Source organism: Vicia villosa, linkage group LG3 (genome assembly GCF_029867415.1).
Source record: "Vicia villosa cultivar HV-30 ecotype Madison, WI linkage group LG3, Vvil1.0, whole genome shotgun sequence".
Classification (NCBI taxonomy): Eukaryota; Viridiplantae; Streptophyta; class Magnoliopsida; order Fabales; family Fabaceae; genus Vicia; species Vicia villosa.
Window position 1 is genome coordinate 121960891 of NC_081182.1, and position 13376 is coordinate 121974266.

The 13376-nt window shown below is 34.8% G+C and overlaps 1 long non-coding RNA gene across 1 annotated transcript; it reads left to right on the forward strand.

Moving 5' to 3' along the window:
• The first annotated feature begins 4298 nt into the window (after positions 1-4298).
• LOC131656609 (uncharacterized) lies at positions 4299-6129 on the forward strand. Its single transcript, XR_009300195.1, has 3 exons — positions 4299-4688; positions 4799-5368; positions 5817-6129. It is a non-coding gene; the product is annotated as an uncharacterized LOC131656609 (long non-coding RNA).
• Positions 6130-13376: the final 7247 nt, after the last annotated feature.

The window sequence follows — 13376 nt, forward strand, 5'->3', positions numbered from 1 at the left end:
TCATCGAATGTTTCAAAACATTCAGTATACCGAATATTTACCCATAAACCTTAAAAATACGATAGTGTTATTTATGAGCGGTTGTGATTATGCCGACACTTTTGTAGGGTTGTGATTGCACCGATATTTTTGTGTTGTGAATAATGGTTAAAAACTTGTATAAATATTCCCCATATGATGTTAACAAAAACACTACACAGTGTCCTAATTTTGGTATCTCGCATTAATGTACTTTAACGGCGTGAAATCTCTTATTGATTTTAGGCTCACAGAGGACACCCTTCTTGTTATTTTGAAATCCAAACCGCATAATCTCTTGCACTACCCATACAACAGAAGGATGGTTAACATCATCAACAACAACATCTACCTCAACATCATGATCTCTAGTCCGTCTAACTCTTCCTTTTCTACGCTGGAGATGACAGGGTCTGCGAGACTGCTCAATCCTCATAATGTAAGAACCAATGGCGACTACTCTATCCACTTGTAATAATATATTTTTATTGAGCCCCAAGAGGATATAGCTTACGTAAAAGTGGGGAAGGATAACACATGACAAGGGGTGAGGTATCTAGCGAAGCCATTGGCCGCCAGAAATAAGCCAACATTTCTCACTTCACTTGAGCTTATTCTCTCCATATCAAAAATAACTTGAAGTGGGGTTCCTCACCACTATGAGCTTGGCCTAAACCACTATTAAGATCATTTGCTAAAGTTAGTTTAAAAGTTAGTTGCTTGAGATACTAATTTAAGGTGTTGGTTTTTTTGGTGTAACTAACTGACTTGTAGAATTGTTATTACTTGTAACTGCTTTTATTAGTGAATTTACACACACACACACACACATACATATATGTGTGTGTGTGCGCGTGTGTGGAAGGCTCACATATTGGGAGATTACCTTCATAATCAGCTCCATCTTTGTGTTTTAACTATGAATACTCTTTACTACAATATGGTATTTGAGCCTATTGCCTGCAGCGTATTCCTGGGGCCCAGTTTTAACTATGAATACTCTTTTCATAATCCGCTCTCCCAATTGGCTGCAGCGTATTCCTGGGGCCCAGTTTAACTGCGTTTGAAAATTCCAAGGTTGACTAACGTTTTAATATTTTTCTTTATTGTTTGGTTTTATTATCAACTAACGTGTATAGTGCAGTTGGCAGGTTTGTGGGACAAATAACGTTAAAGACTAGGGTTCAATTCTCGCCCAAGACATTATTTTTGATAATTTGTTTATTACACGCACCTCATAGATTATGTGCACCCCAGCTATGTTGGGATACAACGCACGCCCACGCCTTCAGCCGTTATATCCTCTTGGTGTTAGATCTAAGGCTTCAAAATACGCTTGTCCACCATACTCCCTCAGAATCTCACAACACTAGATCCAACGCCTCCTTTTTCCTACCTTTTCTTTATTTTAGTTCTTTTTCTTTATTTATTTATTCAAACTAACCCATTATAATTCTTTCCATTCTTATTTTTATTAGAATTAGGTTTATTAATCTTGTTTTAATCATTAAAAATACAAAAAAAAATTGTTTCTTTTAGGTTTTAATTAGTTTTAACATAATATTTTAATTAAATTAATAATTAGGATTTAGATTAATTTTAGGACATTAGGTTTAAATTAATTATTGTAATTGTACATATTTAAGTTAATTAGGTTAATGATTTAGAATTAGGTTTAATAATAAATTTAGGTAACTTAGGTTTTTCATTTAAAAATTCAAAACCCTTATTTCTTCTCCCGATTCTTCTTCTCCCTCCCGAAACTCTTCGTGATTGTCGCATGTTTGTTTACTTATAGTTTTTATTTAAAATTCTAGAAATTGTTGTATAGGTCGCAAGGTATTTTTGTAATAGCGTAGTTTTTTATTTCCGCACTTTACCTTTCGCACTTCCCCGGTTTTTTTGGTTATGTACCCCCCATCCCAAAGCAATGTTAGCGTAGGACATTTACTTTCCGCACTATATAAAATTCAATATACTTGTTTAGATGTATGGCTAATAGGATTGTATGGCAAGATAAAATCAAGAGCTAGCTAACCTTAATTCAATATAATATATCTGAATCTAACACACTTCTCACACACTCACCTTAAGGGTTTCCCCTTTCCTGTTTCCTTTCGATAATACAGTCAAGTCCCTCGAGCATAGGGATACCTTAGCACATGTTGCCTTTGGTTCAAAAATCATCACAAAGATCACAGTCCCTCGATGACCCTCAATGTTGCCTACGAATATATGATCTCGTCCCTCGGTTGTTGCCTACAAAAATGATGATTGTTCCTTAGATTGCTAAGGTATCCTTACATGTTGCCTTTGATGACCATACGACGATCCTTCGGTGACCCGCTTAATTCCAATGAAAGGAATACCTACCCAAACAATTGGTATGAATAGTTTCTTTCCCTTAACGAAAGTAAAAGAACAAGAAAGACCAACTTAGGGTAGTGTCGCACGCTCGCGAAATGAACAGAGTCGCCACTAATATATTTATCCCATCGAGGGAAAGGAATATCAGAAAACCTGGAATGAATAAGAACGAGGTCTTTCGACCAGAGATAAGGTGCGGGAGTCGATTACGCAAGGGGAAGGTGCTAGCACCCCTCACGCCCATCGTACTCGATGGTATCCACCTATGTTTGTTACTATCTAAAGGGTGTATAAATCTAAAGCTTAATGCTAAGGGAATGCATGCAAAAGAAAGAAAAGGAAACACGGGAAAATAAGGATTATAAATAATTGGGCTCGCTTAGGCCCCGCGACCTAATGCCTACGTATCCTTTTCAGGAATCAGAGCGCCGTAGTTCGGCTCAATATTTTTTGTTTGTTTTTGTGTTTTTTAGTTGAACAGTTACATCCGCACTCCGCTGCTCGACCTCTGGAGTCTTAAGCTGGGAATGGAGCGGAAATAACGTGTCCAATTAGGAGAAAGAATGCCCTGAAGGCAAGAGAAAGAATGCCTCGGAGGCAAGAGAAAGAAGAGAGAAACTTGGTTTGTGTCTTTTAGATGTAATTCCATGATGAACAAAACCCAATACAAGGCTTCGCACCAATTCATTACTTTGATTTAGGTCTGAGCCCTTATTAAGTGTTTTAAGTGTTTTTGGTTGAGTGTTTTTTAAGGGAATTTACTTTGCGATTCGAATCACATAAAAATGTATAATGATCGAGAAGCAGATTAGGGAATGAATCCCACTCACTTCTATCCCATTATGTAATGTTCGAGAAACAGATTAGGGAATGAATCCCACTCATTTCTATCCCATTAATTAATGTTCGAGAAACAGATTAGGGAATGAATCCCACTCATTTCTCTCTCATTAAGTAGTGACCGAGAAACAGATTAGGGAATGAATCCCACTCATTTCTATGCCACTAAGTGATTGAGAAACAGATTAGGGAATGAATCCCACTCATTTCTCTATCACTTTCTTAATGTGATTCGCATATCTATTTGTTAATGTTTTAATGTTGAAAAGAAAAAGAAGAAGAAAACTAGCCTAAAATGAATAACTAGCTTAATGTTATGAAGGGAACTTCTAAGTTCTAATGTTGTCATGGTTTCTACCTAAAGTTATGAATTAAAGAGACATGAAAATAAAGTCACAATTAGAAGTCATAAGTAAGATACATGAGCAAAATTGAGAATCATATAATGGTACCAAATTATACACAAGCATGAAGCAACAAGCCAAAAAATATAGTACAAAAATGAAGTAAAATACTTTTATTTTCTATATTGATTTTATGGGAGAAATTGAATTAGAAATCAAGCAAAAGAATTAAAATAAAAGCCTAAACTAATATTTTTTTACGATTATTTTCTATGTGCCAAAAGTAGGATTAAAGGTCTAAAAATGAGTGTTTTTATTACTTTAAAATAACATGAAAAAAAAAACTATATGAAAAGACCTAAATCTAACATGAACAGGGGGTGCAAACTGCAATTATTGGTGTGATCAGAAGAAGGGCGCTCAGGCCCAGGGAATTAGCCCACCAGATTAATAGCCACAAAACAATGTCATGGGCGCAGGGGGTATGAGTTGAAAATAATGGTGTAGAAACAAATAAGGGCACACAAGCCCAAAGGAAATAGCCCAGCATTGTCTTTTTTTTTGTTATAGACTTATTTTCTTGCAAAAACTATGGTGTGATGGGCCAATGGGGTGTGCGTAAGGGTCTATGGCCCAACAGAATTGTTTCTTTGATCCATATGATTATTCAAGTGAAACTTTATGCTAAATTAATCCCGTTCCAAATAATCTTACTAACACAATGATTAATTCAGTTAATTCTAATCATTAATACTCAGACCTTATACACATTTGATGGATTAATTCAATTAATGTTCATAATTTCAATTAAAACAAATTAATAGAAAAGAGGGATTTAGGGTTACTTGTTTTTGTGACTCTTGAGCTTCTGAAGAGCTTTCTTCTTCCTCATGGCCAAAACACAAAACGGCGCGGCTATCTTCGTTCTTCCCCGATGAGTTTCAGATCAAAGCTTCACCGTGACCGCTTCCGGTCATCGCGAACCACAACACAAAACCACAATTCGTTCCCTCTCGCCCCCTTTCATTTCTTGCTCGATCTTTTCCCTCATTTTTTGTTCCGTTCGATGAAGATTGATGTTCGAACGAAAAAGAAGATATCAGAGGCGACCTCAAACAGGTAATGATTCGAATTCTTTTATTGTTTTATTCCTCTTGCTTCAATTCTCTTTCTTCTTCTTCTTCGTCCGCGATTCGCGATAATGATGAGGAACATTGTTTGCGCTTCAGGTTGAAACTCTATCGTGAAGCTAAATCGAAGATGATCTCGCTGTTGTGAACCGGTGCTTGCTATGGTTGAGCTCGGATCAGAAACACGAAAAATGATGCGTGCCTCTTCAGAAACTTGTTGAAGACGATGAAGATAAGAAGAATCTTGCAGGGAGAACCGATGATTTCCAGATGAGTTGCCTTGTGCGATTTTCTGCCGAAACGGAAACGGTTATGGATGCGTGTTTTTTTTTGTCAATTCTGATATGTGATTCAAATCTGAATGAAGGGAGAGCTAAGTTGAGTGTTTGACTCCAGGATGAAGGTCGAAGGAGAATTGCAGAATTTCGTTGATGATGAATTAATGATTCGAGAGTAGAGTGAAGATGAAACTTGGTTCAAGATTGTTTATTCAGAGATGAAGAATAATGGATGTTGGATAAAGATTGAAGAATGAGGGATGAAGATGGTGATTGAAGGGGAATGATGAAAAGGTTCAAGGTGATGAGGATAGGGGAAGATGATTGAAGATGATGAATTGAGGTGGAGAGAGCACCCTGAAAATGGTGGAGATGCTGATGATATATAGAGGTGAGTTTTCCCTGATTTTTCTGTTACATTCTGTTTCTGCTATAGGTTAGAATTCTATTGAAAATTGGTTATGGGTTAGTTAGTGAGAGGTTAGGACTCTGTAACTGATTTTTGGTAGTTAGAATTCTGTTATAGGTTGGTTAGAAATTGGTTAGGAAGGGTAGTGACAAGGTTAAAGTTGATGAGATTGTGTTATAGATATTAGGCGACAGTTAGTGAAACTGGCTGAATGTTTTAAGAGGTTAGAAAATGATTAGAGATGCAAATTAGTCTCTATTTGTTGAAATGTAATTCTGCAGCCCTGTTTATGTGGACTGATGGTGTGTTGATATTCAAAATGTATGGTCAGAACTGAATGTTTGGCATTGTGTTGCAAGGACTATTTTTTTTTATGGTGAATGATTATGGACATGTGTATGTGTGGCTGATTTGTTTATTAATGATGCAGGTTTAATTTGAAACATAAAAAAGTATGGCTAGCACCCTAATGAGGATGAAACAAAATGGGCTTAAAGGATTTGATTGAAGCTTGAACGTGAAATAGTGCATTTGAGGAAGACCTTGAAATCTTTTTAAGTGTAGCTTTTTTTGTAATTTGAATGTAATGATCTCAGCTTGAATTTGTAAATGAAGTATGCTCTTTTGTAATGAACTCGAAACTTGGGATGATTGTGAGCGATGTTGACTTTCATGAACTTGTAGCAAACTTTAGAAGAAGCTGTAATGAATCCTGATAACCATTTGAATGGGTTTATCTTAAATATTGAATATATTCGGAGCTTGGACTTTGAATGAAATATTTTCAAATTGTTGCTTGGATCCAAGTGACAAGTTCACTCAAATTAATCTTCTTTTCCTCGTTGAATCTTTTACATTCACGTTCATTTGATTAATGTCCTGCATATAATTCCATGACCATGGTGTAACCCCTCTAAGTCTTTATTAAATCAACTCAATTCCAATAATGATCTAATACCATAACGTCTTGCGTCTCAAACTTAATCAATTGGAGAGCTTCCTTGAACCAATGACGAATACAGCCCTAACTTTGTAAGATGAAACCAAATGAATTCCTTTCCTTTCTTAACCACTGCCTTGTGACTCAAGCAACAAAGCAACAAAACCAGCTCTTTTGATTAACCCTCAAAGTATGTATATGAACCCTATCATTTCAAGATCCTTGATCCCAATTCCAAGATAACTGTTTGATGAATGTATGATGTGTTAATGGCCCAATGGAGATGTAAATGAATGAGGTATGTAAGCCAATTAAGAATAATTAGATGGGCAAATTTTGGGGTGCAACAGGTAGGTAACTCTTAAGTGCTTGCTTACATCAATTCAACAAATGCTTTTCACATCTCGTTTCTTCAAACGTCGTCTCTTCAGACATCTTTTAAGATAATATTTGTATACATCCGCACAAGGATCATTACAAAGTTAAAACTATTTTTCTAAACACACAATACACTCTTTCAAACAAATCAAACAATTCAAAAGTGAGCTAAGAAATTAAGAGCCCGTGGATAACCATGGATACAAAGGGTGCTTAAACCTTCCCTTTATATAACCTAACCCCCGAACTCAAAATCTTTTAAAGGTCTTTGTTGTTCTTTTTTCCTTTCCTAATTGGATAAAATAAAAGTCGGTGGCGACTCTTACTATCCGCATATTTTTTAAAAGTCAGTTCTCCCACCGTATTAGAATGATGAAGATGATAATCCGGCTCTAGGAAACTCAAAATCATTGGATGCGCTATTCAATGGAGTGGACAAGAACATCTTTAGACTAATAAGTGGATTTACTATTGCCAAAGATGCTTGGGAAATTTTGAAGAATGGTCATGAAGGAACCTCTAAGGTAAATATTTTAAGACTTCAAATTCTTACCACTAAGTTTGAGAACTTAATAATTAAAGAAGATGAGAGTATTCACGAATTTCACATGAATATCATTAAAATAGACAATGCATCTGGTGCACATGGATAGAAGATGTCAGATGCCAAGCTGGTTAAAAAAATTGTGAAATCTATACCTAAGAGGTTTGACATGAAGGTCACTTCCATTGAAGAATCCTAATATATAAACAACATGAAGGTTTATGAACTTAGGGGATCTCTTCAGACCTTTAAACTAGGGATTGGTGAAAAATCTGAAAAGAAGAAGAGTATAGAATTTGTCTCCAATGCTGAAAGTTCAGAAGATGGAGGTGAAGAACTATCTGAAGACCTTGTGTTACTTGGTAGACCATTTAATAAGGTGTTTAATAAGATGGAATGGAAGTCGAAACCAAATGTCAAGAACAAGTCTCTTGACATCAACAATAGTCAGGATGTTGGGAGAAAGACTAAAACTGAAGAGCAGTCCTATCAAGGAAAAGGAGTCCTGTGTCACGAGTGTGAAGGGTATGGATGTAACACTCTCTAATCCCACGACAAATATATTGCATAAATCAGAGTAAAACATGCATATCAAAGAGGGCATCAAATATATTTAAAAAATACAACAAAACAAAAGGAAATGAAACCGATGGTCATGATCATAACATACATTTGAATATCATATTTCATATGCACATCACAGCGGAAATTAGAAAATGATACCAATAACAATATCTCAATATACTATCTCAGGCCTATAAGCACTAGGCCCTAAGGCCACCATCTCATAAATCAAACATGTTCAAAAATAAAAAGAGAGTCATACAATATCTCTCAAACATAAACATGAACAAAACATACAACCCCAAGTGTTACATATCCATAGGATGGGACTAATATCCATCTAAAAAAATGATAAAACAGGATAAAAGCTCATCGGCTAAATCCTGGAAAGCAATGGCACCTCTACTCTTCGATACCTGAGCAATGTCGTACAAAACATCATTTCAACAGAAGGGTGAGAATTCATATCATTATGGAAATATGTAATAATAAGAAATGTGTATCACAAACAACAAGAGAATTGTACACACTTCAAGTATACATGTATTCAACACGTTATAAAATACATATTATACGATTACAAATACGACATGGCTCAAACAATTCAAGATATTAAGTAATCCAATAAATAGTATCAATCAAGTTCCCAATCACTCAATTAGAACACAAACACACCAAATGAAATTCACATTGACACATGTGAATCCAATGCAACTCAATGCAAATGCATGTGGTACCAATTGTGAACACCATGTTCACCTCGTTCCATATCCCCGCCATGGTATCAGAACCACCAATTATGAACATATAATTCCACGTTCCAAATCCCCAGCATAGGACCAGAACCACCAATCAGACATCAGCCTCCCATGAATGCATGTGTAAAAACAACAAATATATGAAATTAAGACCACCAAATCTTAATCGTACAAGCATATATCTCACCAATTCTTCACATATGAATTCGCCACAATTTGCACAAACATACACAATTTCATGTTATCAAATACCTATGAAAGCATCTACACAACACATCACCAATAAACACATCATCAATAACAAGTAGCAAAACATAGCTCAACCATTTTATTCTTAAGTAATTGCATTTCAGAACATACATACATGGAAATTCAAGTGCCATGTTATCTCAAGAAATCGAATCAAAAGCCAATCAAACAATTCCAAAAAATTATGGAAAATTTACCAAAATTCATGTTAAATCATAAGCATACATGATCCAATAAATTCCCAAAAATATAAAAAATTTTCGTCTAGACCTTGCTAAGAGAACACGCGATTATGCAGATAAGTTTCTGCGTAGACAGCATCCTGCCTCATGAAAAATCTTCACCGAAAACCAACCAAAACAGCAATTTAATCGTGGAAATAAGTTATTCTAACATGTACACAACATCTAAGATCATTTAGCATCATACAAACAATAATTTATGACATTGATTTCATCATCTCATTTCAAACCCTAACATTCAAAAATATGAAAATGATGAACAATTCACAATCTCATGAAATAGAAATATTCTAACATGTAGACATCATTTAATAATAAGTATTAACATCCAAACTTGCTTCAATCACCAATTTCATGAAATCTCAATCAAAACCTAACATGTTAAAACTAGAATCAACAAATTTCCCAATCCTAACACATTTCTAACCATTACATATCACTATGTAAACCCATAATTCAAGAAAACCCACCCTTACCCTAGTGATTTATCCCATAATTCAAGAAAACCCACCCTTACCCTAGTGATTTATCCCCCTAGGGTTAGCCTCCTCTGCTTTTCTTCCTTTCTCTTCTCTTCTCTCTTCTTTTTCCTCTTTTCTTCACTTCTCTCACCATCTTTCTATTTTCTTGTTTTGTGAAATCTTACTATCTCTTTATTTCACTAATGGGATTAACAAATAACACCTCCTCTATTTGTCATTCTAACCAACATTAGACCCAAATCATCATTTTCTCATTTTCACACTTACCAACCCAAGTCACAATCATCACTAAATACCACAAAACACTTATTTAATCAATACTCATACCATATAATAATTAATAAAATAAAAAAAACAACAAAATAATTAATAAAATAATAAATGCTAAAAATGGGATGTTACAACTCTCCCCAATTAAAAGATTTTCGTCCTCGAAAATTACCTCAAACAAACATCTTGAGATATGACTCCTTCATCTTACTCTCGAGTTCCTAAATCACATTCTCACCTGTTGGTCCTCCCTAAATGAACTTCACCAAAGCAATCTCTTTACCAAGAAATTGTTTCAACTCTTGATCCTCTATCCGCATAGGCAATGTCTCCACAGTAAGGTTATTCCTCACTTGCATATCATCTACTTGGACTACATACGAAGGATCCGTAATGTACCTCCTCACTTGAGACACATGAAACACAATGTGAAGATTAGCAAGTGGCGACGGTATAACAAACTGATAAGCCATTTCATATACTCTCTTCAATATCCCATAAGGACAAATAAATCATGGCGTCAACTTACGCGACTTCAACGCTCTTCCAACGCTTGTTACCGGAGCAACTATAAGAAATACATGATCTCCAACCTCAAACTCAAGCGCTTTCCGCCTTTTATCATGATATCTCTTCTGATGACTCTGAGAAGCCTTCATTTTCTCCTGAATTGTCTTAATCTTATATGTAGTCTACTGAGCTATCTCAGTTCAACCACATCACTTTCTCCCGACTCGTACTAACACAAAGGCGTCCTACACCTTCTACTATACAAAGCTTCAAACGGTGTCATTCCAATACTCGAATGGAAACTGTCATTATAAGTAAACTCAATTAAATCCAAATAACTTTCCCAAACACCTCCTTGTTCCAAAACACAAGCATTAAAAAGATCCTCAAGCGACATAATCGTCTTCTCAGTCTGACCATCTGTCTGCAGATGATAAGTTGAACTCAAGCGTAACTTAGTACCCAAAGCACCTTGCAAACGTTCCCTAAATCTTGAAGTAAACCTGTGATACCTATCGGACACAATACTCGACGGGATACCATGACAACAAACAACCCTCTCTACATTAAGCTTCGCAAGCCTCTCCATCGGATAATCAATCTTCATCGGAATAAAGTGAGTAGATTTTGTCAATCTATCCATAATAACCCAAATTGTATCATAATTACTCGGTGTCCTAGGCAAACCTAACACAAAGTCCATAGAAATACTATCACATTTTTATCAAGAAATTAGTAAGTGTACTATGTTTACCGATGTAGTAATAATAGAGGTTATCCCGAGTATCTATCTCGAGGACTGCGTAGGAAATATAAGTTATTATGATTACTCAATTGAACAAAATAAGATGGAGGTTTGTTGATTGTTTAGGAATAATGATTACAATAGCAAATTAAATCAAAATGTAAAATGGTTTTGTAGGCGATATAAGAAAGCATGATAGGGTGAGATGTATGAATTGCCTTGTAAAAACCTTTAATCCATGTTTTATGAAATATTGTAAGAATGATCCAATACCGAATCTCAAGAGTTGTTTTCTTAACTCCTTAACCGAAAATGTAACATCCCGAATTTTATTAATATTTTTATTAATTATATTAGTAATTATATTATTTGGTGTTTTTAATTATTACTTATTTATTTAGTTATTATGTGATATAATAATTATTTAAATATTTAATTATGTGAGTGTTTGTGTTGTTTGACTTAATTGAGTTATTAGAGAGATATAACTAAACGGGCCTAAGTGATCGAACATAATGGATGGATTGGTGAGTTAAGCCCAATTGACATAAGAGAGATAGTAAGAGTAGAAAGTTAGGGTTTTAGAGTTGGAGTCTCATAAATCATATTGGGGGAGAAAGGAGAGAGAAGAGAAAGAGCGGAGGAACACTTGAGAGAAGAAGAAAAATTATGGAGGAAGCCTCAATTTTCGCAACAAGTTTCAACATAGAATCACCTTGACAAAACGGGCATATCTCTCAATCCAACCATTGGGTCGCTGCGGTACATGGGCATAACATTCCTGACTCATAGAGGTAAATTCTGACCGGAGAAATTTTGATTTTGAGGGTTTTAAGTTCGTCTGATAAGCTGATTCACGAACTAGTTTTTAGGTGTGTCTCCAAATGATGTTAGAAAAAATTTCTTTTGGAGAAAAGCTTAGAGCTATGGTGAAAGAGTCAATATTTACCAAGGTAAGGGTGATTTCCTTTCATGATAAAGGTTTGTATGATAGTATGTTATGGTGGGTAGATTTTATACTTGATATTCATGTTCTTCTAAGTGTAATTTTGGGTATTTGATGGTTTAATGGAATGTGATGATATAAATGTGATAAGTTGTGTGCAATTGATAATCTATGTGCATTAGATTGTTGTGCTTGTTGTGGGTAAACCATTGATAGTGAAATAATGGGTTTAGTTTTGGAATTGAAAATTTTAGGGTTTATGTTAGATTCTCATGAAATTGACTCTAATCATATTTTAATATGAATTAGTTATGATGTAGTTGTGTGAATAACTTATGATTAATCTTATGTGTTTTGTGATGAATTGTTGATGACATGTAATTATGTTTGTTTGCATTATATGTTGAATTGTTGATAATATGTAACCATGTTTGTGTACGTTATGTATTTATGAATTGTCGATAACATGTAATTATGTTTGTGCGAGCTATGTGATGAATTGTTGATAACATGTAATCATGTTTGTGTGCATTATGTATCGATGAATTGTGGATAACATGTAACTATGTTTGTTATTAGTATGTTGAATTTGTTGTTGTTGTAGACCTTATGGCCAAATTTGATAGGTTGTATTGTGTGGATAAGCATGAAGTGAATATTGTTGTATAGTTGGAAATGATTATGTTTGAAATAACATGATGTATGCTCTTTATGACGAATAGTTGTTGTTATGACGAGGATGATTATATGATGTTGATGTATTGTGAAGTTGAATATGTTGTTATTGTTGAGTTGTTGTTATTATAACTTATGGTTCATGCGTTGATGAAGTTGTAGGCCTATGTCCAATGTTGAATAAGTTGAATCGTCTCAATATATGGACATGTTTGAGTTGTAGGTCGAGTGACCAGTGTTGATTTAAGTTGATGCATGTTTAAGTTGTTGTTGTTGTTGTGTATTTAAGTTGTTGTTGTTGTGTGTTTAAGTTGTTGTAATGTGTTTAACTTGTGGATGTTGCATCATTGTGTCGCATAGCATAACATTGTTAGAGTTGGCCTTTAATGGCAACGATGATAGAGTTGTTGCGTTGATGCCTCGAAATTAATGGAAATTGATAAATTTGGGAGTTTACTCCGAATGGTACAACATTAATTTTCATAGTTTGAGTCTCATATTGAATTGCATTTTGAATTGCTGTGTTTATGAAGTGAATGTTATGATGTGTGAATGCATAGTTTGCGAAGTTGAATTCATTTGATATGAATTGTTGATGTGTGTAGATGTAATATATGTAAGTGAAACATATATGATGAGAATGCGAATTTATAGTTATTATTGATATATGTATATATGTGGAATATA